The 21114-nt window shown below is 38.7% G+C and overlaps 1 protein-coding gene and 1 long non-coding RNA gene across 5 annotated transcripts in view; one reads left to right on the forward strand and one right to left on the reverse strand.

Annotated features, from left to right (window-relative positions):
* Positions 1-21114, forward strand: part of ANK3 (ankyrin 3) — a 661312-nt gene that overhangs the window by 82555 nt on the left and 557643 nt on the right. The window lies entirely within an intron of this gene.
* Positions 14765-17703, reverse strand: LOC140850413 (uncharacterized). The gene is made up of 2 exons (XR_012133238.1): positions 17275-17703; positions 14765-15733 (listed from the first exon to the last, which is right to left on the reverse strand). It is a non-coding gene; the product is annotated as an uncharacterized lncRNA (long non-coding RNA).

Raw genomic sequence — 21114 nt, forward strand, 5'->3', positions numbered from 1 at the left:
CAGGGATCATATTTCAGCACTGCTTATTTTCCAACATCTGAAAAGCATTATTCCATGTATTTTATCCAGTTTAAAGCATAAAGGAAATTCCTATAGCATTTAATCCCATAAGGGTGGAAGCAGAAATTCAAAAAAAATTATATAACTGTGCTCATTTTATAAACATTAATTTAATTTAATATTATAAAATTTCCCTCATGTCATCAAGTTTGATTTCCTATTATTCCATTTTGAGAATGATCCACAATTTAAATATTGCCCTGTTTTAGTATATTATACTTGTTTCCAGTTTTCCACTACTTCAAAGAAAGCTATGTTAAAAATACTTGGATATGAATCTTTGTTTTATTATGTCCAGCTTTGTCTTTGTGATATAGTTCTTAAAGTGGAATATTAGGTTGAAGGAGTTGAGTGTTAATGCACTACAGATGTATTGCTAAGTACTTTCTGGAAAGATTGTACCAATTTCCCATTGGCATTGTATGAGAATACTTACTTTGCCACATTCTTTAAATGAACACATATTGAATGAAATTACAGTTTGAGGTCCATTGCCAGGAAGAATAAAGTAAAGCCTATTTCTCCAGAGGGCTTATAGGTGAGTGATGGAGAGAGATAGTAAACCAGTCACCAGATTATGATAAATTTTGGAAGGAGTGATCAAATTCTGTCTAAGAAAACCCCACAAAGGAAGTTTCCATTAAGTATTTGAGGATAAACAGTTTATAATGAAGTCAGAGAGAATAATGTCAGAAGGGTTAGGAGGACATTTAAGGTGACTGAAATGTGAAGCAGCATGGCATATTAATTGAATAATTCCCTGATGCTAAAGGTGTGTTTGAGAATGTAGCAGGAAATAAAGCAGGGTTTGGAGGCAAAAAGCAGACTCTGTCTGGTCTTGAGCAAGTGAAATACACACTCCAGTCTTCTACATTTCATGGGTGTACTGAATCCTTGTATGTAGTAAAATTCAACTTCTTGCCATTAGCTTTGTTTTTCTTACTCCGTACAAAGGTTTCCAAAGTCTTTTCATACCATGGGTCCTGTTGGGTCTGAGAGTTAACACACAGCATCCAGATACTGCAGCAACTCTTTCTTGTTGTTTGTTTGTTTTTTAAGAGAATAGCTTGAGGCCTTGTCTGCTCAGTAGGCTTAATTCTTTCTTCTAAATAGCATACATTGCACTCTGTGCAGGCATGGCCCTGCCTGGAGCAGTCTTCCTTGAGCTGAACATAAGATTTGCTTTTTTTCCTTGACAAGCATGCTCACTCTGTTACCTCTTACTGACTCAGGCTTTCTCGGGGTGAAGGTCTCTTCTTGAATTTCTGCCCATTAGCACGTTAGAAAACTGTAGATATTTTGTACTTCAAAATCAATGTACTTCATGCAAAATTTAGCCATCACCCAAAAAGGAGAAAGTGGAAAAATGTCAAAAACAGACTTGAGCTTAGACTTCTTTGGAGAAAGGCCTAGTTTACAGCCTGCTGAGTGACTAATAGGTTTAATGATCTTGGGCAAGTATAGCTCTTTGGGCCTCTGCTTCTTGATTAAAGAAATGACTTGTACATTCTCTACTAGTTCTAAACTCTGAATAAATAATCAAGTGTTAAAAAGATGTTTAAAAGGATAGATGTTCATTGTGGATATAGAAATTAAGTTTGTGTTTTTTACTAAAAGCAGTGGTTAGCTATATTCTATGATGATAGGAGTTTCCAGATTACCAAAGAACTTAATAAACACAATTCTAATTTTTTAACTAATTATATTCTCACCATGATGTGTCAACTTATTTCCTGAGCAAAATATTTGGGTTGCTTTTCATTTATCTTAGACATGTAGCAGATGTTTCACTAGGAATAAACTAAAGCAGATGTTTAACGAAGTAGTTAAAGTGCTTAAATGGGTGTTAGATACTTCCTTAAGATACTTCAAGTTACAAGAGTTAAAATCAGAATAGCTGTCTGGTCGTGGATATTCATGGCCTCTTCGCATTTCTACTTCTGCCATAATTCTAAGGCTTTTCCTTGCCTTGCAGTGTGAGATAGGAGAAAGGGCTCTCCACAGCTGTGTATTTTAATTTTTGTTTAAAGTACTATTAATCTGATACTTCAGTTATTTTTGCTTAAAGAAGCTTTTTTGTGTGCCGTTTTGGGCATAAACTAAAAGAATTTTTTTAATGACTAGGAATATTTTGAGTCCTAAATAAATGATTGTGCTTGGGTGTGGGCAAATATCTCTTCATAATTTGGAGAATCCTGGTATAGAAATGTTTTCAAATTTCCTACAGATGATTTGGAGCCACTGGTATGAAAGCACTTATAAACTGATGAGTGTTCAGAAACAATTGATGAGGTTAGATTTATCCATCCTTAAAAGGATCAGCCTTAGAGTATTATACTTCTGTGTAATTGTATAGATTTTTCCATTATGTAGTTTGCTGTTCTCATATTTTTATGGACTGCTTCTAGTATGATTTGTGCTGTTATTCTAGTTACTGGAGTTTATTCATATTATAAGGAAATCAGATGTAAAATCTGAGGGAATCTTAGACCACCCTTTACAGATAGGTGAACAGAATTTCAGTGTAACCACTGTTTTGAATGATGGGAGAGGTCTTTCCACCAAAACTGTATCTGGAGGTGTGGAGTAGAGTGAAAAGTTGGAGAAACTGCAGTATGCCTGAAGTACGATTCCTGGGTAACTAAGGTTTTAGAAATACATGAATTCCCATAATTATAGTAAAACATTGTTTAATATTCAAGTAATTAGATTTCTTACTAACCACTTTATCTACTCAGGGTGTAAATCATAAAGTTGCTTTGTGGGAGAGTTTTGGGATACTTGACAATCTTGTACTACTTCCCTCTTCTTGGTAAATTATCACGTGCCTTTAGAAATTTCAACCCAACCAAACAAAACCCAAACAGGAACAACAGGCAAAAAAACTTACAAAGTAATTTCAAATATTCTAAGATTCAAAGATTTAATTATTCTGTCATTATAAAGCTTATTATAGCTTGTTAAACAGAATAAGTGAGTAAATTGCAGCTAAACCACTCCCCTTCCCAGTGGTTATAATTGAACTCAATGCAGATTGTTTTATCATTGAAATATGTATTTCTTTTGTAGACTCAAGCACAAGAGTTTATCACGTTCTCTGAGACTTATGTCCAATTTTTTTGCTCATCCTATCTTCCCCTTTGTATTTGGCCCTTAGGCTGGAACTTTGGCCAGATTTGTTAGGCAAAAACAGCTGATATTCAGTGGAATATTGAGCATTGTCAAACTAAGAGTAAGTGAACACTTGAAGGTTAGGAAAAGGTAGAGATAGAATGAGACCTGGGTGCTTCAGGTGATGTGGACTTTTAGAATATTGGTCTGCCAGAACTACTTTTTACCATGGTGTATATTTGTAAATATCCCCTGTACTTAGCCTAGAAAATCAAAGAACTGTAACATCATTGCCATCCCCACCCCAGCTCAATTCCTTTTTCCTTGTTCTATTTCATTGGACTGTCCAACTGCAATTTAAATCAACAAGTCATGACAATCTTTTGGTCTATATCCAAATTATGTATTTGTTTAGATTTGCTCAAATGTGTCTATTGCATGTGTTTATGTGCTTTGAAATTATCTACTCACTAGTGTACTCTCTGCATTAGTGTTTTTTAAGTTTAACTTATTATACAGTAATAAAAAAAACCCCAAACTTCAGCAATCTATTGTTAGAAATAAATTATTCCTCACCATAGGGTAACATATAAAAATAATCTTAATGGAGTCTTTATGACTTACATTTTTTCAATCAGAGGAGTATATTTTCAGCATTTGTTTAATATGCAGTTATGGTGTTAGATAAAATAATATTAAGCTTGCTGTGTTTTGTTCTTTTACTAGTCATGCTAATGATTATTTTAAAAGGGTATTGTGATGACCACATTGTTTTGCATACCTGATAAAACTAGAATTTAATCTACGTAGAAATCCCATTTGATTTTTTGTTATTATTAAACCTGATGTGAATATTAAACATCTAAACATGACTTTATTTGAATATATTAAACATGGGCTTATAGAATCTACATACTCTCTTCTGTCTGGAAGTAATAGAGATGAAAACTCCAAAATAACTTACAAAATTCCCAGAGCTTTAATTTTATATAATAAAAATTGGCTATGAAAGCAGCATGTGTACTTAAATATACTGTCTTACATGTTTTTAAGCCTTTTATTTTCCTTTTGTTAATAGTCAAGGTTTTTAAAAAGCAAATGTCCTGAAGTCTTTTGAACTGTGACATAGAATCTTAAATACTATATGTAAGTGTTATAAATACATTAGAAGAGATTAGAAACATAATTGAAGGGTCAGTGTCTTGCAGCTGTACAACAGTTTGGCTTTCATCTAAATGAATATATGGTATATGAATTACAAAACAATATAACACTACATTTAAATGATGTTTAAAAGAAGAAAGCCTACCTTCTTTGAGCTGAAGGTTTAATTTGGTACATACAGAGTGTGAAGGCGGCAGTTGGTGGTGGGAACTGGTCATGGGGAAGACGGACTTCACAAAAGGGTGGCACCATCCTCTGTCTAAGGATCTGGTCCTTCATTACATCTAGAATGAGATTCATGGCCAAGCCTAGACTCTGAAGCACTTCATGATAGCTAACATGGTGTTATTCCTTGGTTCATTTAGGCAGTTTTGAAGTGTAAATTTTAATTGTCTACAGCTTTACCAAAACCAGTTAAAAACACAAAGATTAAAAAATTACTCATGTGGTCACCAAATTATTAACAGGATTTATCTCTGGATGATAGGATTAGAGATCATTGTTATTTTTTCTTAAAGTTTCCCTATTTTCCAAAATTTCTACAATGCATCTTGCATTAGCTTTACCATAGAAAAGAGTTACTTCAAAATGTATTTATTTAGATACATTTTCTTCTTTGTGTTTTTCATTATCACACAGGTATAGTTAGTCTAACTATAATTTAGACCAAATAAATTTGAAATATATGGTGTTCTATAGTTTTTAGGTATCATTTTGATGCATGTTTTGAAAGAAGAGTCTGTGTTTGGATTTTCATAAGTTTTGTAGTAATGGGCACCAATTGATGAAATAGTATTAAGTATTTTTAAGGGCATCTATGACTGTGGACTGGGAAAATGTTTAATAGGAAAATCAGTACAAAACTGAGTCCTGATTGACCTGTGCATTCCCTTCCGCTACTGCAAACCTGTTTACCCCTTCGGATTTCCCATAGTAGATGATGTTGTATCATCAGCCTCCTAGTTGTTTGTGTCAGAAACTTGGAGTCAAAATTGATGCCCTCTCTTTCCTGTACCTGAATCCATTAGCAAATCTGTGTTCTCTACCTCCGAACTGTATCTCATCAACATCCATTTCTTGTTGTTACCTCTGCACTCCCATAACACAAGTCATGCTGTCATCTCTAGCCTGGGCAGCATTGCAGCCTCCTCTCTGGTCTCCCTGTCTGGTCTCTTTTGCATAGCCATAAGAACATGTGCCTCCAGTGGGAAAGCTCGTTGTGTTAGTAGCAACATTGATATTCTTCCAGGACCTCGCTTTAGTCCTGCCTCCCTGTCAGTTTTCGTATCATTTCTCCTTTCCGCATTCTCTGCTCTTCATCCCTATTGAACTCTGTGCTGTTTTGTGAACACATTAAGCTCTTTGGTAAGGTGTTAGGATGGCTGTCCCCTCAGTCTGACTGTCGCTGCCTCTTCCTAGTGCCTCATCCCTTCCTTCAGGAGGACTGAGTTCAGCCTGATCTAAACTAGCTCACCTCTTCTCGCAAGTCCTTTCTAATCATGTCATCCCAATGATTTCCTCTGTGTCACTTTCTCAGTCCTTGTCTTCTCAGTCCTTTGTTTACTCATTGTATTTTCTGACGTTTTCATCTAGAACATAAGCTTTGTGAATGCAAGGACCCTCCCCTATCTGTCTTGTTCTTTGCTGTAACACCAACAGCTGGTAGCACAGTAGATGCTCAATAAACAATTGTACATCAAAGTAGTCTGTAATACGCATGTGTTTTTATTAATTTCAATGATTTTTAATAAAAATATAAAAAGGAGCATTTTAGTTTTTTTTCTTTAGCTAAGGCAGTAAGTTTAATTTTTTTCCCAGCATGCTCATCTATATCTAGCACATTTTGTAGCAAACTGGTAACGAAGAAGAGGCAGCTATACTGCCCTTTGACAGATAAGAAACTGACACTCAGATTAAATGACTTGTGCACATTCATTTGCTGGTAAATGATGGAATAGGAATCACAGATGCTTTAATGTCTTTTAACATCCTTTTGTGAAAGAGAACCTGAGGCTTTTAGAGGTTAAGTGATCAAGGTTACACCTCACAGACTCTTGAATAGGAACTAGGAAAAGAATAAGATTAAACAAAGTGTTTCTGAGTTGCTTCTAGGATTCACTTTACATTATAGCATGTAAGTCTTTTGCAACTAGGAAATATATCTATTTTAATAAGAAAATTATGATTATGTAGTTTTAAATATGAGTTTCATATTTTCACATTATTTCTGCATTGATTTAAGTACCATATGCATTTCTTTCAGAAAATATTTCAAATATGTCATTTATATTTTCTAGTTAATGTCTTTGAACACAAATATTATTTGTTAAATATACAAAGGCATCCATAACATTTGTAATAAATGTTACATGAGCTTTCTGGTTTCTAGACATCACCTCTTTAACTCTCTGTTGCTAAGGGTTTTCATTAGTATTCCATGGAGCCTGGGTTGCCATAGAAAATGTGTAGTTGTAGAGGAGTTACCATGGCAACAGTCGCCATTATGTGTTTTTCAGTATCAGCTAGATGGAGATGACAGTGAATTTGAGTATTTGTTTAGGAGTCCAATAAAGAAAAATAAAACAAACAATATCTTAATATCCTAGTTCTCCAACAGATATTTAAAATATGATGCCTGTTACTCTTAATTCAAATAAACTAAACAAATGAAAGCTTTAAAAGCTAGTTTTTAGCAGCCATTTAGTTTGTAATCTCTGGAGATTCTAAAAATTTTAATTGCCCTAAATGTTTGCTATGCATATAAACTCCCATGCAATAGAGCTTCTTGTCAGATAAGCATAAGTTTTCGTTTTAAGTGACTCCTTTATGACCTTGAACAATAGCTGTTCAGGTACATGTGAGAAGACAAAGAGGAGGAAGAGTAGTTTTTGTCTTTGAAATGGAACTCAGAAATAAAGAAAGGAAATCACCTGGTGACTCATTGCTCAACTGTAGTTTTTCAAAGAAAAAAAGAAGCAGAGCAACTATTTTCAATAAAATGGCAATTCCCTTGGTTGAAGACACGTTTTAAACATACTATTAAAAAACCAACCCTTTAGCAATCATTTTGAAATTCCTAACCTATGACAAATGTTAGGCATTTTATGGCCGTTGTCTACAAGTAACCTTAGGTTCACCTTGATAGAGAGACACACCACGATTTTGTTACAGGGGCCAGTAGAAAAAAAATGTTAACAATTTAGCAAATTAGATGTGTATAAGAGATTTTTAAAAGATGAGTGAATTTCAAGTTTTACAGTTTAGTTTTACAATCTGGCTTAACATTTTTTTTTTAATTGCTCCTATGGTCTGACTTTGTGTCCCTTCCAAATTCATATGTTGAAACCTAATGCCCAAATGTGAGGTGAGACTTTTAGGAGGTGATTAGGTCCCTTGAAAAAGAATGGGATTAGGTCCCTTATAAAGGAGACCCCACAGAGTCCCTTGCCCCTTCTCCCATATGAGGATCCAGAGAAAAGATGGGCATCCATAAACTAGGAGTTAGGTTCTCACCAGCTGCCGAATCTGACAGCACCATGATCTTGACCTCCCAGCCTCCAGAACAACAAGAGATAAATTTGTTGTTTAGCCTCCTAGTCTGCAGTATTCTGTTATACTGGCCTGAGTGGAGTAAGACAACTGCTAAGCCTTTCCCTGAAGTTGTGGGAAGATGTGATGTTGGGACTCCTTGTCTCTGTTTTCTTGAAGCTGGGTAGTGTTGGAGGTCTCCAACAATCTTCTCTGAAAGCTTTTTCTCAGGGGGATGTGAAGGCAGCCCTTTCTACAGCAGAGGAGAGGCTCAGCACAGAATCCTGGGGTCATAATTCAGCATTTCAGAGAATGGGTGAGCATGTGGAATGCTCCTGGATAACCAGGGGGCAGCTGAGAGACAAGTGTAAAACCAAACCGTGTTTTATCAGGTGCAGTTTGCATAAAGGAAGCTTGTAGAATTGATCATATGTAAGTATGTAGGAGGTATGTAGAGTTAGAAAGCTGATCTTCTAATTCATGATGTTGCTGAATCATGTAACCCTCTTGCAAGGATGAGCTTCAAGTAAAACTGAGAGTGAAATACTCTTGAGTTGTCAAGCTGTGGCATTCTCAAACCATGATGTTCATCTGTAAGTGTCATTGACACATAATCCTTATAGTTTTACAGATGAGGTAGTTAGTAACTTAATGGATATTATAAGTATAGGATGGAAGTATTGAGTTTAGGAATAGAATAAAATTATTAGCACTTAGTGAATTAAGGTTTTATTGTTGAGAATTTATTCAAAGTATTGTGTGCATTTATTTTCTCTGCCACATATCTCAGAGAGCAGTAGTAATAGAAAGCAGTAGTTAAAAGCATGGTCTTTGGAGTTAGAATGCCTGAGTATTAGTCCTGGCCTGATCATTTATTACCTCTATGACACTGAATGAGTAAATTAACATCTCTGGGCCTCAGTTTCTTCATTCATATAATGTGGATAATAACAGTGACTATGTTATAGGTTGTTATGATGAATAAATGGATTTACATTTGTAACCTGCCTGAAACAGGACCTGGTACACAGAAAGTGCTATGTAGGTATATGTTAATAAAGGTGGGAAAAAGTAGGAAGTTTGAGGTTCAGAGTCACCTTGCTAATGACAGCTGATGAGAGGGTGAAATCTAGACCAAATCAAAGATTAATTCATGTGAAAGAAGTCAGATAATAACACAAAAAATAAGCTTGTTAATTTTTTTCAGACTTAAAATGACGTACAAGACATAAGCATAACATTAGTAGCTTTCTACACTGTATAGCCATGTTCTGTTTGCAGCAAGCCAGCACAGACTCAAAAGGATTTATTAACCTTGATCTTCATGAACTTCAGCCCCTGTATAGAGGTTTTTGGCAGCAGAATACAGGTGCTTTTCATTTTTTTTAATGGCAGAAAAAAATGAGGTAAAATAGAATTTGTTATCATGATACCCTCCCATACCTGCCTTTTTTCCCCCTTTTGATGGTTTTTGAGTCACTACTTAACAGAAAATTAAACAGAAGATAAATATATTTCCTTTTAGAACTTGCAGTTTCATTTGATATATAATTTCTTGCTATAGTTAAATTCCTTTTATGGCAATGGATCAAAGCTGTCGTTTTAAATCAGGTAGCTAGTTCACAGCCCTGATTCAAGCTCTTAATTGTTGTTGGGTATGGCCCTGGACTGGATGAACCGTTTCCTAGTCCTCATTCACGACTTTTATCTCTGTCTTCAGTCCTTTGCCTTTTTCCATAAATTTGGTAAATCTCAAGGCTCTGATCTGCTCTCTCCTGTCTTTTCCAAATTTTTCGTTTCCCTCATCCAGTCTTATGGCTCCACTTTTCGTCTGTGTGGATATCTTGACACCTGTCCTGTCATCATCTGGGTCACTCTCCTGTTGGCCCCCAGTCTGTCTGTGCGCTAGCATTTATGTGTGAGTGCCCCGCTGTAATTTCATCTTGTTGGCCCCCAGTCTGACTGTGTGCTAGCATTTATGCATGAGGGTCCTGCTGTAATTTCATATTGTTGGCCCTCAGTCTGACTGTGTGCTAGCATTTATGCGTCAGTGTCCTGCTGTAATTTCATATTGTTGGCCGTCAGTCTGACTGTGTACTAGTATTTATGCATGAATGCCCTGCTGTAATTTCAAATGGCTGTGTGACCCCAAAGCCTTGGTGCCTTTTAGCTCTGTCCAGCTCTACCTCTTAATCCCATTTCTACTGTCTTTTGAAACCTACTCTAACCCTTGAAATTCTATCAAGGGTTCTAGCATCTCCCAGGCACCAAGCCTCAATATTTTGGAAGATCTGTGAATTCAGTATAATTAGCAATAGGCAGATGCCCAGTGCTTTACTGCAGGGGATTTTAGCCATCTGGCTGTGAGTAGAATTTACAAGGCTCCTAAATTTGGATGGGAAAGGAAATGTATTTCATCTCACTAATCTCTAAGTCAAAATTTAGCTTTTCATTTAACTGTGAATATAGGTAAGAAGCCACAGTAGTGTTAATAGTACCTGTGAATTTGTCACCATTAGTAATTATGGATATTTTCATTTTATAGTTGTTGAGGATATCTTGAAATATCATTTATACTCATCAACCACTTCAAAATTACACTTCTTACTAGACTTGTCACTAGATCAAATAGCTTAATAAATTAATAAAGAAGCACTATTTTATCATAAATTTGTTTTTAAAAAAACATTCTGATAAACTGTATTTAGCTATGTTTGCTTTCCTTTACAGTCCTGTTTTATTTTATGCTTTTACAAGCATTATTTCAAGAAAGGACTCCAGAGGCTTCATCAATTGGCTAAAGGTCGGTGAGGGTCCACAGTCCAAAAGATGGTTAAGAACTCCTGTTTTCCTGTAACATGTCCTCATACAAAATTTGATAACCACTAAAGAATGGTACTACTTATTTATTTTTCATTGATCATTTTAAAAATGCCTACTTATGTCACAGGTATTATTTTAACTAATACTTTAAGTTTTTATAACCAAAGTGCCATAATTTTATAAAAACTATGGATTCTATTGAAGAATTTTTAATGTAGCATAATAAAGATTAAGAGAAAGGTTGATTTGGGCATGCTTGTATGTGTGTGTGTTACCTTCTACTGTGATTGCAGATAACACAGAATTAATTAAGCAAACTTGCCAGCAATTTATCAACCAGGATTAGATTGAAGGTATTAATAAGGTGGAAAGTGGAGATAGGATGTCATGTGGGAGGATGAGCCAGGTATAATCAGAGATCTGATTGAGCACATTCTCCTTAGCTGCTCCTGACATATAAATTAGGTACTTTGGAAAATAAACTGATTTTTGATAATCTGTAGTCATAGAGCAACGTGTTCTCAAGCTCTTTGGGTCATCTAGAGATTTTAATTAGTTATGCTTCTTACTCCTGACCTCCATTATTTTGAAGGATCATATACCTTCTAAATAAAGCAATTAGCTAGGGAAAATGATTTAGTTGAATTGTATTTACTGTCTTGCAATTCATTTATCTGTTACTTTCTAACAAACGACCCCAAAGCATAGTGGCTTAAATAGAACTCTGTTTTTATCTCTCATGGCTCTGAGGGGCTCTTGCCTGGGGTCTTGTGTGGCTGCAGTCATCCAGAGGCCACCTGCTCTGACTGCTCCAGGTGACTTTCTCACACCTTGGGTGCCTCAGTGCATCCCCTTGTGCTCATCCTCTCAGCAGAGTGGCCTGGACCATTTTCTGGGGTGGTTCAGGAGCCAAGAGGCAGGAAATGGAGCCTTTGCCTATCCTCTTAAAGCCAGGACCATAGAGGGCACAGCACATCATTTGTACCATATTTTGTTGGCAATAAGAGATTCCAGGAGGTAAAGGAACAAACTTCACCTCTTGATGGGGGTATTAGCTCATTTGCACAGGTAAGGAAGGAATTGAAGGCACCCAACTTCTCATTTCCTGTGGTTCTCCTTGCTTTCCTCCTTAAACTAGCTCTTCCTTCTAATTCTTAATTTTTATTTATTAATGCTTTTTTGATTGCTTTCTCCAAGGCTAACTCTTTTTAAATTCTTATATCTGATCAGGTCTCTATCCATTTTTGTTTTTAATCTGTAGAGATGTAGCATCAACACTTCTTCAATGCCACTGCTGTTTTTTAGGCTAAGTACCTTTCCCATGCACTGTTATGGAGGGCTGTCTTACTGGTTTCACATTTTGAAAGCCTCCAAGACCACCCTCACTTCTGGCTCCATCTGTGAGTTTGGGTTCCTGTAGCTCTCAGGGGAAGAGTGTTCCCAGCCTGGGGCAAATCCCTTATGCAACTGGGGAAACCAAAATAAGTCAAAGGAAAGGGTAGGTTGGGAGAAACTGTTTTTATTTCTCACACCTTGCTTAAATTCTCTGGCCAGGCCCTGCTCTGTCTGTCTTCTCTGGCTGCGGCTCGCGCTGTGCAGTCATGGCATGTGCTTTCTTTCTTCCACCCACCCCTTCTGGCAGGAACTCAATGGGCAGGTCTGTGGTGACTGGCAGATGCCAGATCACTTACAGTACCAGAAACAGAGGGGAGGAGAGAATGGCCATTTCCTCCTCACCCCTTGCCCCAGAGGCTGCAAGGCTCTGCAGTGATAAACAACCATTGACAAATAAATGGACTAAGGCTAGGCGGGAGATTCTGGAAATTCTGCCATTTACCTCACAGTTCCCAAGATTGTTCTTGGGTTTGATAGTCCACTAGAAAGATTCCTAGAAACTTTGAAAGCTGTTCTATGCAGAGTTATGGAATATTAACAGTGAAAGGATGCAGATTCATATCAGTCAAGGGAAGAGGTTCACAAACCAGGGCCTTGAAGAGTTCTACGGTCTGAGCTTCCTTTGTCTTCTCTGAGTGGAACCTTTTGGACAGCGCTGACTTCTCCCAGGGATAACAGACATGGAGTATTGCCAGAGACTTCACTTGAGCTGGGGTGTCCAGGGTTTTCACTCAGGTTCAGTTGCATAGCCTTGGTTGGTCACACAGATGTTGACTACTCACATGGTTAACCTTAGTCTCCAGTCCCTCCTGAGACTGAGCTGATAGCACATGGCCACAAGCACCCACCATAAATTACATTGTTACTATACCATATAGGGTGTGGCCCAAAGCTCTAAGGTAAGCAAAGACGCTTGCTGGCCAGAGTATTCCTTGCTTTAGATGCCACTTCCCAGGAGCAGGGCAAAGGCTAAGCCTCTCTTCATGCGAAGTTAATCCTTTTTTGCAGAGGTACTTTATCTCTTTCCAGCTCCACTGCACTGAACATGCTATTGTCAGATAAATCTTTCTAATGAGTTGTCTTGATCATGTGATTTTCCTGCTCAACAATTCATGATGTCTTCTTATTATACTTTGGTCCCTATGTTCCAGATTTTTAAGGTGATTTTGATAATAAATATTTTGTTTTTCTGGTCCCATAAACCAGTAAAATACCAAAGTGGTACCAAATTATTTAATCACCCTATGTTTGGCTAGCTTGTCTATACCCTTGCTGTCTTCTCAACCTGTAATGCCCTTGCTCATGCAAAATTCTTACAGTCTCACTCATGTGTCCCACTATCATAAAGCCTTCATTGCTTAAAGTGGGTTTATTTGATTCCTCTTTGGATGCCTTTCCTTGACATCACCATGACATTTGCTAAGATCTGCCTTGCATTGAAGTTATTTTTGTATCTGTCTAATTTTCTTCATTAAACAATATTCTCTTTATTACTCCTTCAGAGTAAGGATTGTGCCTTATTTCTCTTTATATTCCCTGTAGAGGCTAAGATAGTGCCTGGAACCTGAAAGGGACAGAATATGTGCAGAATTTAATTCATGTCTTTTGGAGAAGATCCAAAAAACACTTAATGTCACTGGAACAAATGCCTTAAAATGGTGGCTTCTCTATTAAGTGCCAAATGAACATTACAGATAATAGGCAATCTTAAAGTCCTAGTGGGCTGAAGTAGTTAGGGACCTTTTTTTGAGGATTTGGCAGTGTTTTAAAGAACTGAATTCACATGAGCTGATAAACACTAGCATTGTGTTCCCTGGTTAGTCTGCAGCGTTTGTCACTATTGGTAGATCAGTATTTGGGGAATCTAATTTACAGGATCTGATTGGGTTCTGTTGGTCCCAGTGTGAAAAATAATCTTAGAGAATTCATATAACTTCAGTTCTAAGCCCTCTTCTCTCTTCCCTATTAAACCCTCTCCCTCTCTCCTGCCAGAATTTCAGTATGCCTTACACTGAGAGAGACAACTCTTCTATTTTTTATTTGCATTTATTTATTTTATTTTATATCATTAATATACATGAGCAACATTATGGTTACTAGATTTCCCCCATTATCAAGTCCCCACCACATACCCTATTACAGTCATTGTCCATCAGCATAGTAAGATGCTATAGAGTCACTACATGTCTTCTCTGTGCTATATTGTCTTCCCCATGCCCCACCCTACATTATGTGTGCTAATCATAATGCCCTTTTTCCCCTTATCCCTCCCTTTCCACCCATCCTCTCCAGTCCCTTTCCCTTTGGTAATGGCCAGTCCATTCTTGGGTTCTGTGAGTCTCTGCTGTTTTGTTCCTTCAGTTTTTGCTTTGTTCTTTGTTATATCCACAGATGAGTGAACTCATTTGGTACTAGTCTTTTTCCACCTGGCTTATTTCACTGAACATAATACCCTCTAGCTCCATCCATGTTGTTGCAAATGGTAGGATTTGTTTTCTTCTTATGGCTGAATAATATTCCATTCTGTATATGTATCACATCTTCTTTATCCATTCATCTGCTGATGGACACTTAGATTGCTTCCATTTCTTGGCTATTGTAAATAGTACTGCGATAAACATAGGGGTGCATATTGTCGCGCGCCCCGTCCTCGCCGGCAAGAACAGCACGCAACAACAGCAGGATTCTTCTGCAGAAAGCTTTATTCTTCAGCTCTTTGTGAAACAAATGAGTTGGGCAGGACCCAGAGGGGAAGGAGAGGCTTGCTTATATAGTTCTCATGCTCTGACCTGGTTGGTGCGGCTCCATATGCCTTATTAGCATAACCATTTGGTGGGTCTCATTGGTCCTTATGCCAAGGCGCAATTAGCATGTAGTTTAGTGGTGTGGGATGATTTGTCATTAGGAAGTTCGGGGCCTTCCGGCTGCCCTGCATTGGGCGCTATTTTCTGGGCGCGGCTGCCAACATCTCCCCCTTTTTTGTCTAACAGAAGCTCAAGGCGGAACTTGCCAGCAGAGGCGGAGACAGAGGCCTGACCTCCATCATACTTCTTGATGCCCCCTTTTTGGAGAGGGGTTCTGGGCATCTACCCCTATGCAGTCAGGCATGCCTCTCAGAGGGGTCCAAGACCTCTTGCAGTGCTTTGCCTCGCATCCTCTGGCTGGCGTTGGGACCGCTTGGTACAAAGGGTTTGGACCTTTTTTCTCAACCCTCTTGCACCATGAGCTTCTTAAAGAAAGCTGTGATTAAGCATTGAGGTACTCGGGCCTGGTGCAGTGCCACATGGGCTCAGGGTGCAAGAGCTACCTCAAGCTAAAGCTGAGCTTCCTTCTTAAGCATATTGAGCCACACTTGGGGAGAGGCGCCAACGTCTATCACCATTAGGGCTTGAGCAAGGATCACCTTGTCCTGCTTATGTTGGTTGCGCAGTCTGCATAACAACCAGAGTAAGAGCATGAGACCTCCAAGCAGGAACACGCCCATCCCAGCCATGCCCGCCCACTCCTTGACGTGGGAGAGAGCTCTGAGGAACCAGGAAGAGAGTCCTTCCGCTACGGAGATATCTAGACGGGTGGAGTTGATGTGGATAATTTCTCGCCGCAGCTCTTCTAGTGTCCCATCGAAGTCTTGGGACCTGTTTCCTGAAAGATACTGGGACAGGTCTCGTGACAGATTAGTGAAAGCATTTAATACTTCTGTTAGTGATCCTGGCTTGTTTGTGGCTCTGTAATATGGCTGCGGCTAGGCCCACGTTGGTGAGTGGTCCTCCTATTTCTCTACAGGCTTTCAACCAAGCGTGTATCCCTTTCTGTTTCCAGGGTGTTATCGCCTGTCTGCATTCCTTGGTACATTGTTCAAACACTAATTGCTCCACTAGGGGCATTGCTTGTTCCTGATCTCCAAATATTCTGCCTGCGGCCTCCATCATACGAGCGACAAAGTCAGAAAATGGCTCGCTCAGCCCCTGAATAATTTTTGTCAAATTGCCTGATACTTCTCCTTTGTTGGTGAGGGCTTTCCATGCCTTGGCGGCGCACGTGTTTATTTGTGCGTATACCTGTAAGGGGAAGGCGGTCTGGTCGGCTACCCACTGTCCTTGGCCCGTCAGCATATCATATGACCACGCAGGCTGTCCTTCGGCCGCGTTTGCGCGTGCCTGGGTCATGCTGATATCATGCCACAATGCCTTCCATTCTATGTATTGCCCCATACTAGAAAGGCATGCCTTAGTTACATATTGCCAGTCTGCGGGTGTCATGGCTGTCTCTGTTAATCTCTCAACTTGTGCTATGGTATAGTTAGCACTGACTCCATAAGCCCGAACGGATTCTGCTAACTCCTTAACTTGTTTATGGCTCAGGGGCTGGTGAGAGCGTACACCGTTATCCTCAAATACAGGAAACATTTGTCTAATTGCCTGAAGAGTATCTGGGTGGCAAAAGGAGAGTGCGCCACTCACGTAAGGTGGCGGGGCAACGGGCGTCGGGGGACACCCTGCTTTCATTTTTTCCTTGGTCCGCTTTTCAACTTTGCTGGTTCCCTTACTTCTACACTCTGCGGTTTTATTTTCTTCCCCTTCCTCTGCGGACGTTAATTCCTCCTCAGATTCCCTATTGGAGAGTTGGAGGTCCCTCAACTCTTTCCAGGGGTATTTACTATTTTCTCCGAGGCGATCGTCACTCGCTTCTCGGGGCTCTTTCGCTTTTGCCCTAGGCGGGCTTTCTCCCTCACTCTGAGGTTTCTTTACCTTCGTTTTTGTGGCCTTTTTTCGGCCGCGCGCGCTCTCTGTTTCCCGTTCCGTTTCTGACATGCTCTCTTGGATATCTGTCAATGCTCTCTGACCTTCTTTTATTACCTTTTCACATCTCTCATCTTGCAGACAAGCTCTAATCAGTTTCCAGAGGGGCCTGGTGCCTCCCCTCAGGCTACCCTCCTCCTCCTCTCTATCAAGATCTTTCCCCAGTTTGTCCCAGCTCGGGATTGAGAGGGACCCTGAACAAATGAACCAGGGGGCCACACGGTCTATCTCCTTCACAAAAGATCCTAAGACTTTGCTGGAGACCTTCAAGTTTCGCTCTTTGAGAGCTGTCTGCAGCGCCGTGACTAATGACGGTGCATTCCCCATGGTGCCTCCTTATTTACAGAGAACCATCAACCATCATCCTAAAAAGCAGGGGCCTCTCGGAACTTACCCCTCCGGGCTTTCTTCTGACCTGCAGTTCTGAATCCTCTCCAGATGTCTGAAGGGTCCTCCCTGTGCCGGTGATGTTCTGGTTCCCGGGATTCGGCACCACTTGTCGCGCGCCCCGTCCTCGCCGGCAAGAACAGCACGCAACAACAGCAGGATTCTTCTGCAGAAAGCTTTATTCTTCAGCTCTTTGTGAAACAAATGAGTTGGGCAGGACCCAGAGGGGAAGGAGAGGCTTGCTTATATAGTTCTCATGCTCTGACCTGGTTGGTGCGGCTCCATATGCCTTATTAGCATAACCATTTGGTGGGTCTCATTGGTCCTTATGCCAAGGCGCAATTAGCATGTAGTTTAGTGGTGTGGGATGATTTGTCATTAGGAAGTTCGGGGCCTTCCGGCTGCCCTGCATTGGGCGCTATTTTCTGGGCGCGGCTGCCAACAGCATATGTCTTTTTGCATCTGGGATCTTGAATTCTTAGGGTAAATTCCTAGGAGTCAAATGGTATTTCTATTTTTAGTTTTTTGAGAAACCTCGATACTGCTTTCCACAGTGGTTGAACTAATTTACATTCCCACCAGTAGTGCAGGAGGGTTCCCCTTTCTCCACATCCTCACCAACATTTGTTATTGTTTGTCTTTTGGGTGTTGGCCATCCTAACTGGTGTAAGATGATATCTCATTGTGGTTTTAATTTGCATTTCTCTGATGATTAGTGATGTGGAACATCTTTTCATGTGCCTATTGGCCATCTGAATTTCTTCTTTGGAGAATTGTTGGTTCATATCCTCTGCCCATTTTTTAATCAGGTTATTTGCTTTTTGTTTGTTGAGACAGGTGAGCTCTTTATATATTTTGGATGTCAAGCCCTTATTAGATATGTCATTTATGAATATATTCTCCCATACTATAGGATGCCTTTTTGTTCTGCTGATGGTGTCCTTTGCTGTACAGAAGCTTTTTAGTTTAATATAGTCCCCCTTGCTCATTTTTGCTTTTGTTTCCCTTGTTCAGGGAGATATGTTCAATGAAAAAGTTGCTCATGTTTATATTCAAGAGAGTTTTGCCTATGTTTTCTTCTAAGAGTTTTATGGATTCATGACTTCATTCAGGTCTTTGATCCATTTTGAGTTTACTTTTGTGTATAGATTGGACAGTAATCTAGTTTCATTCTCTTACATGTTCCATTGTGTATATGTACCACATCTTCTTTATCCATTCATCTACTGATGGACACTTAGGTTGCTTCCATTTCTTGGCTATTGTAAATAGTGCTGCAATAAACATAGGGGTGCATATGTCTTTTTGAATGTCCAGTTTTGCCAACACCAGCTGTTGAAGAGGCTGTCATTTCCCCATTGTTATCCATGGCTCCTTTGTCGTATATTAATTGACGATATATGCTTGGGTTAGTATCTGGACTCTATTTTGTTCCACTAGTCTATAGGTCTGTTCTTGTGCCAGTACCAAATTGTCTTGATTACTGTGGCTTTGCAGTAGAGCTTGAAGTTGGGGAGCAACATCCCACCTCCCCCCACTTTATTCTTCCTTCTCAGGATTGCTTTGGCTATTCGGGGTCTTTTGTGGTTCCATATGAATTTTAGAACTACTTCCTCTAGTTCGTTGAAGAATGTTGTTGGTATTTTGATAGGAATTGCATTGACTCTGTAGATTGCTTTAGGCAAGATGGCCATTTTAACAATATTAATTCTTCCTACCTAAGTGCATGGGATGAATTTCCATTTATTAGTGTCCTCTTTAATTTCTCTTAATAGTGTCTTATAGTTTACAGGGTATAGGTCTTTCACTTCCTTGGTTAAATTTATTCCTAGGTATTTGATTCTTTTTGATGCAATAGTGAATGGAATTGTTTTCCTGATTTCTCTTTGTGCTAGTTTGTTGTTAGTGTATAGGAATGCAACAGATTTCTGTGTATTAATTTTGTATCCTGTAACTTTGCTCTATTCTAGTAGTTTTGGAGTGGATTCTTTAGGGATTTTTATAACAATATCATTTCACCTGCAAACAGAGTTTGACTTCTTCCTTACCAATCTGGATGTCTTTTATTTCTTTGTGTTTTCTGATTGTTGTGACTAGGGCCTCCAGTACTATGTTGAATAAAAGTGGGGAGAGTGGGCATCCTTGTCTTGTTCCCGATCTTAGAGGAAAAGCTTTGAGCTTCTTGCTGTTAAGTATGATGTTTCCTGTAGGTTTGTCATATATGGCCTCTATTATGTTGAGGTACTTTCCCTCTATACCCATTTTGTTGAGAGTTTTTATCATGAGTGGATGTTGAATTTTGTCGAATACTTTTTCAATATCTATGGAGATGATCATGTGATTTTTGTCCTTTTTATTGATGTGGTGGATGATGTTTATGGATTTTTGAATATTGTACCATCCTTGCATTCCTTGGATGAATCCCACTTGATCATGATGTATGATACTCTTGATATATTTTTGAATTTGGTTTGCTAATATGTTGTTGAGTATTTTTGCATCTGTGTTCATCAGGGATATACAACTCTTTTAATGTATACATACATATAATGATTCAACATGTATTTATAAGATACTGTGTTAGATGTTGGAGATAGAGTGGTGATCAAGACAGAAATAGCTCTTGCCCTCATTTTCTCCCTTAGAAGAGATTTACAAAGCCTAAGACACATTTTCTGTTAGTTTGGTTAACCTCTAACTCATTAATTTTCCAACAGATTTGTGAAACAGGAGACCTAAATGGGCAACATCTGCAGTAGCTGATATTAATTGAGCACTTACTATGTGCTAAGCACTCTATATCCATGACCTCATTTAATCCTTACAACTGAGGAAACTGAGGTTATGTTTCAGGTTTTTCTACTGTAAAACTTGTACTTTTCTCCTCTGTGTGATAGATTACTACTATATTCAGTAAGCCTGTTGCCTTTTGCTGCAGTTGACTTTGATCTTGCATTGTTAGTCTAGCCCAGTGATCAAACATATCTTTTGTTTGTGTTAAAATTCATGTGTTGAGTTGCCACTACATTGTCAGCTGAAGGAATGAATCCAGATCCATTACCTGTTCATAGCAGTCATACTTATCTTAATTCTTTTCTTTACAGAAAGTTTTTCTATTTCTTGCCTATCATCTTGGGACAGAATGAATAGATAATATTAGAAATATTTTAAAACTAGCTACAGGTTGCTAGCAATAATTGTGCCACTTGGAAATTTCTAGTAGTTCATTCTAAGTGCATTAGTTGGGCTGAGTGCAACAAGAGAATTATGACTTTTCTCAACAAGTTGGTTGACATTAAAATCAAACCTGCAACAAATTACATGACTCCAGGAAGATTTAGAATGTTGGCTTGTCAGTAAATTGGCTACTCTTTAATGTAAGAATATTAAGATTTTTGATCTCAGTATATTTATTCAAGTATATTTGAAAGGATATATTTGGAGTTTTATAGTTTCTGAGCTTTATCACAATAACAAGCTATTTGCCAAAGGAAATAAAAATGTCAAATTCAGGACAAGAACAATCTTAAATTTTAATTATCTAAATGAGTAAGGGAGATAGTGTTGCTTTTTAAAATGTCTTACTGTTCCAGCACCCTGTCCTCTGAAGGTCTCTAGGGTGCTCCGTTCCAGCAGGCACTTCTCTTGAACATATTGGCAGGTACATTTGTGGATGTCAGTGAACACATTTCATTGTGTTGGAGATATATTTGCTCAAACTGCTCTCTAATTTAGCCAATATTATTTCAATAGAATAGATTGAATGGCTAAAAGTAGGGCACTGAAGATGGAATTGGGTTTGAATGTTGCCTTCACTACATATAAGCTGGTAACTGGGTAATTTAAT

The sequence above is a fragment of the Manis javanica genome, chromosome 7, assembly GCF_040802235.1.
Source record: "Manis javanica isolate MJ-LG chromosome 7, MJ_LKY, whole genome shotgun sequence".
NCBI lineage: Eukaryota > Metazoa > Chordata > Mammalia > Pholidota > Manidae > Manis > Manis javanica.